Source organism: Chrysochloris asiatica, unplaced genomic scaffold (genome assembly GCF_000296735.1).
Source record: "Chrysochloris asiatica unplaced genomic scaffold, ChrAsi1.0 scaffold00028, whole genome shotgun sequence".
Taxonomy (NCBI): domain Eukaryota; kingdom Metazoa; phylum Chordata; class Mammalia; order Afrosoricida; family Chrysochloridae; genus Chrysochloris; species Chrysochloris asiatica.
In genome coordinates this window covers 4,811,979-4,818,323 of record NW_006408546.1, presented here as the reverse complement: position 1 = coordinate 4,818,323, position 6,345 = coordinate 4,811,979, and positions in this window count along the sequence as shown.

The following is a 6,345-nucleotide window of genomic DNA, read 5'->3' as shown; positions in this document are numbered from 1 at the left end:
GTGCCATGTGTCCCTTGCAGACAGCATATTGAAGGGTCTTGTTTTTTTTATCCATTCTGCCACTCTCCATCTCTTAACAACTGCATTTAATCCATTTTGATTTATTTTTTAAATTATATTAATATTTTTGAAGAGAGAGAGAAAAAAAACTTATACCTAGTATATTCTGGGTGCTTTCTAAGAGCATAAATTTATCGTTTCAGTTCTGGTGGCTGAGAATCCAAATTCAGGTAGAGGTCATGTTGATTGTTGCTAAGGACTCTGAGGGAGAATGTGTTCCATGTTTCTCCCCTAGCTTCTGGTCATGACCAGGCGTCCATGACATTCCTTGACTTGTGAATACATGACTTCACTCTGTACCTCGATTTTCATATAGCTCTCTTTCCTCTGTTTGGCTCTGTGTCTCTTCTCCCCTTTTATAAGGATATCAGTCGCATTTATTAGGTCTCACCCTAACGCGACTTTAAAGAGAACATCTTTAAAGATACTATTTACAAACAAGATTATGTTCACTGGTATTGAGGGTTAGGACTTAAACTCATTTTTTTGTGACATAATTCAATTCATAATGTCGACATATTGTTCTTTTTTTAATTTCTGAGCCTTGATTTCTGCAGAAGTCAGTGATTTTGTCAAATTTTTTGTATTAATGTAAAACAGAATAGTCAAATGTATCAACCTATCTTCTCTCATGATTCATGAAGAATTCAAAAGTTCATTATTTTGAATTTTCTTTACTCATGAAGCAATAGTTAGACAAATCATTGGGGAAAGTCTCAAACATAAAGATAACTTTGAGAGAGATTCATAAAAACTCCTTTTCAGATAGATTCCAGAAATTATGATATTGTCCACATTTTATTTCCTCTCAGGATTGATTTCAGTGGTTTTCAAATGTCTTTGTGGTTGAAACATTTTGCCATAAAATGTGTCATAAATTTATGTTACTTTTGGTAAAAACATCTACAATTCTATTCTCAAAAAAATTAGAGAAACTGGTAAGATAGTAAACACTGGCATTACTGGATCCATTGCTTTAGCACAAGGGTATAATTTTTGGTGAAAATGACCAGTATATTCAAGCATTGCTTGGTAAAGTAGAGGGTGAGTGAGAAAGATGGCCCTCAATGAGTTTCGTTGATACAGTGGCTACAACAATGTCACAAGACCAGGCATTGTCTCATTCTATTATACATAGGATGGCTATTAGTTGGAACCAGCTCAGCAGCACTATACAACAACATTCAACTATGGGGTTTTTGTTTTTTTCCCTCCTGGCAATATAAGACTAACTTCTTTTGTACTTTTTTTCTGGCAATTTTCTTTAAAATTTGACTCTATTTTCTATGGGGTTGCCTATTTCCTTAGCTTTTTGTTGCATCGACGACCTTCATTACAATTGTTATACACAGACCTGAAAAAACAATTTCAAAGCTCAGTACTTCAGAGCACATTGCTCATGGCAGATTCTAGCTTTTTGGAGTTACTATTTTTTGTCTGTTTAGTGTCATAAAAGAGAAATTGCATGCAGCTATCATGGTTTATTTTGAATCTCTTCTTTGAGCACAGGAATATGCAAAACCACAGGAGTTGGAGACACAAACTGCACCCAAAATGAAGTAGAATTATTCCAAAATGCTATCAATTTGCTCTTGAAACAAGCAAGTGTGTCTGAGTCGGCATGTTTAAGGCCAATTGTATAACTGAGATTTGAAGTATACATCACATGATTAAATCTCAACAGTACCCACAGCAATTGCTTAGAATTTAGAACTGCAAAAGACTTTTGAGGGAGAAGTATTTTACTACTTATATTGTTTTGAACCATGAACATGTGGTGATCATAAAAAGGAGATTGATTTTTAGACAGTTTTATTACTGTTTTTATTTTCTCTATATACAGTACAACCTTTTATTGATTGTACCCTGGATGACCTCTCTTACCACTCTGTTTAGTTACCTATTGCTGGTATCACACGAGAATCACAAGTTGGTGGTTTAAAGAAGAGAAATTTTATTGCCTCACAGTTGTTCAGGATTTAAGTTCAAATCAGGGTCTTGGCCATGTCAATTCTTTCATTGTAGGTGGTATTGGGCAATGCTTGTTTTTTTTTTATTTATAGGCAATCCTTACGTGGCATGTTTTCCCACTCTCCCTCATGTTGCTTTGTCTGTGCTGATCTTCACATAACTCAAAAGTGATTAGGTTTAGGGCCCAACGTACACTGGTATAACCTCAAGTGAAGTAGCAAATTGATTGCATTATTGTATTATAGCGGGTGATTACATTACCAGGACACATCCACAGGTAAAGGAGGTAGGATTCTGCAAAACCTGCTCAGAGGTCATGTCTGATTTCCTCTGGTTTCACAAGGGGGAAGGAGAACTCAAAACCTGCTAAGGCAGATTCCTATGAAGCAGAGATCAGGCATACTTACAATTATGGAGTTTATTAGGGAAGTGAGCAGGGTACAATATAGGATCAGATATAGCAGCTTTCCAATCAGGAACAACTCTTGTCTGCCATACTGCAGACACACCTCACTCTTATCTTCGACCTGTCAGCCGTGTGGTCCCTTGGCCTCTGCCCTGTTTAGACAAGTGTTACAAAGCTCCTTTAGAAGTCTGTAAATGTTCAAAGGGCACATTCTGCAAGCCGGTCTCCTAGCCATAGACAACTTGCCTCTACATGGTCCATAGGCCTAGAAGCCTGCAACTGCTCTATCTTTCCATGCCACTGCCTCTGCTACCACCTCTGCTGTTGACAATTTTCTAGGTATAGACCTCATGCCCCACTCATGTTCTTCTTTCTTGATGGTCCTAGGATCATCTGTTCCTACTTTTAGGATGGCACCTTTTAAACCTAGTAGGATAGCAACTCCAGTATTAGAATCATGTACACCCTATTTTCATGATTCCACCCAATCACTTTGTGTGAATTAAGAAAACTTTGGATCGAAAAGCCATATCAAGTAAGATGCCACAGATTCCAACACATACTTATTTTGGGGGCCAGGGGGGTGGGGAACACAATTCAATCCATAAAAGCATTGCATCCTTGAAGTGACACTGTACAGCGATATCACTTTACAGCCATAACTCTGAAAACATACAAATATGTGATAATGTTCTGTCACAGCCAGAATTTAGAGGGTCTTGGGAGGATGTTACAGGGGAAAGGAGGAGAAAGAATATGCTTACACAGTGCTTGAGGAAATGAGGATTAGTCTAGTTTTGGGGAAATTAATCTGGCAATGTTACTAAAATTAAACTCATACCTTCAACCCAACAATCCCAGTTCCTGGAATCAATTGTGCAGGAATAAACATCCCAGCTCATAGGACTTGTGGGCAGTAGTTTATTTGGCATTGTTTCAGATAGAAAAAAATGGGAAGGAAGCTGAATGCACATTAATTAATAAGGAAATTGGAGAATATCACTATACATCTGGGTAACAAAATTTCACACAGCTACTAAATACATTAGACCTAAAGTACTTGACTTAGAAGGACTTCCACAGTGTTCTTTATGTGGAAAAATGCAAGAGGACTAAACATGTTTATTAACATGACCCAAAATGTATTAAATGGCAAAGAGATAGTCTCTTTAAAAAAACTGGATAACCATTCACCAAAAAACGAAAGAGACACTAGACTTCATCCATTAAAAATAAATAAATAAAAATCAAGATGGATCAAAGATTCAAATGTAAAACCTAAAACTATAGAGTATTTTTTCCATTTTCCATTAATAAAAAAAATAGGGGAAACTTAGGGGTCCTAATGCATGGCAAAAAATACACTAAACATAACTGAAAAGGCACAAACAGCAAAAGACAAAACAGATGTCTGGGACATCCTAGAAATCAAACAATTTTGTACATCAAAAGATTTCACCAAAAGAGTAAAAGAAAACTCCCAGATGGAGAAAAACATTTGTCAATGACATATAGGACAAGGGAGTCATCTCTAAATTTTATAGAAAACTTTAACACTTAAGAAACAGACAAATAATCGAATTTTAAAATGTGCACAGGACATGAACAGACTCAGTCAACAAAAATATAAATACTTGTGATAATTAGCCATTGTTGCTGTTAAGTCCCATCAAGTCGGTTCTGACCCATGGTGACCTTGTATAGGATTTCTGAGGAGCAGCTGGTGAGCTACAACCACCAACCTGTGGCTCAAACCGACTTTGCAATCCAGCACATTAGCCACAGTGTCTCACCAGCACTACATTAGGGAGATGCAAATCAAAACAAAAATGAGATATCATTTCACCCCAATATTAAATAGTAATGTTGAAAACAAAACAAAACAGAAAGCAACATATGCTGGCAAAGGTGTGTAGAGATTAAAAGACTCATAAACCACTGGTGAGACTGTAAAATGGTGCAACCACTGTGGAAAATAGTATCGCATTTCCTTAAAAAGTTGGAAACAGAAATATCATGTGATCCAGCAATCTGTCTACTTGGTACCTATCCTAGAGAAATAAGAGCCACAGCGCATATAGATATACACACACTCATGTTCATCAAAGCACTATTCACAATAGCAAAAAGATGTAAATAACCTAAATACCCATCAGTGGAGGAATGAATAAACCATGTGGCACACGGGCAATGGAATACTGTGCAACATAAAAGAATAACGATGAATCTGCAGAACACCTCATAATATAGAAGAACCTGGAGGACATTATGCTGAGTGAAATAAGTCAATCACCAAAGGGCAAATATTGTATGAGAACAGTATTATAAAAAGTCCAGAAAAGGGTTTCATGCTAAAGGAAACATTCTTTGATGGTTTCAAGGGTGAGAGGGAAAAGAAGGGTAAAATACTGGCTAGAAGAGGGTAGAAACATGTGAATTTGGGTAAAGGGAAGAGCAATATGCAATAAGAGGGAGGCCAGTCAAAAATGATGGAAGAGACACTGAGAAGAATGCAAGTGTTAAAAGCAACAGAGGTAAATGCGATTATATATACTCGTACACAATCCTGCAATAAAATGGATGCATGGATAGGCACACAGGAGACAGCATGGGAATATAGGTATAAATACCTATAGGTTTGGCAGAGGCTGTTTCTACATGTGTATTTACATTTGCTGCAAATATATCCATGAATGTGGTAGAGCATATAGGGGTCATAGTTGTGAAAGCTTCTTAGACATAACCAAAATCTTAAGGGAATGAATCACTCAGACTTGGAGCCTGAGAATCATACTCTCAGGGGACACCACAGTCAATTGGCATAACATAGGCCACAAAGACAATGTTCTACATCCTACTTTAGTGAGAAGTGACTGGGGTATTAAAAAAGCTTGTGAGTGGCCATCTAAGGTACAATTGTTGGTCTCTCCCCATCTGGAGCAAAGAAAAGTGAAGAAAATTGAAGATGCATGGCAACAATTAGTCCAATGGACTAATGGACCAAGTGAACATCACTTGTTCCAAGACCCTGAAACCAGGAGAACTAGATGGTGCCTGGCTACCATTGCCTACTGCTTTGAAAAGAATGTTTGAAGGTACTGATAGAGTAGGAGAAAAATGTGGAACTAACTCAAAATCATAAGAAAAAAAAAAAAAGACTGGATTACTTGTTGGCTAGAGACTAGTGGAACCTCCAAGACTATGGCACTTAGTCACTCTTGTGGTACAATTTTCAGGCAAACTTTAGACATGGGAACAATAACATTAAGGAGATATGCACTCCTTAGAGTAAGAAATCAAAAGGGCAGAATTTACCCAAGGGCAAAGTTCAAAAGAGCTAGGAAAGATGAGGAATAGAAACATAGGGAGGAAGTGGGAATTTTTACAATTGATTGCAACTAATAACATGAAACTAAATACATATGAATTGTTAAATGAAAAAACTGATTTGTTCTGTAAACCTTCACCCAATGCATAATTAAAAGTTAAAAAGAAGTAATTGAGGAAACACATACACCCAAACAAGTAACAAGGCCCTATATAGGTGAATATGTGGTTATATGATTTTTAAATCTTGCAGAAAAATGTGAAGGAATTCATATACAGCAGGCTTATCATGAAGACGAGAGTACAGGGTGAAGTAAGAAGAAGGAAAGTAGAAAACAAAAGAGAAGAAAGAAAGAGTCCCACAATAAAAAGTCAGCATAGGAAGTGTCATTTCATTTATAGAAAATTAAATCGTTGTGTTTGTATATAGCCAGAGACAGCGATGATGAAAGGTCACCAGACAATCCTGGGCTGTGTACTAGAGCTCTCTGCAATGATGTAAATATTTTATATCTTCCCTGAGACCTGGTTTGGTGATGTAGGATAAGTGCTGGACTGCTAACCACGCTAATTCCAAGGTC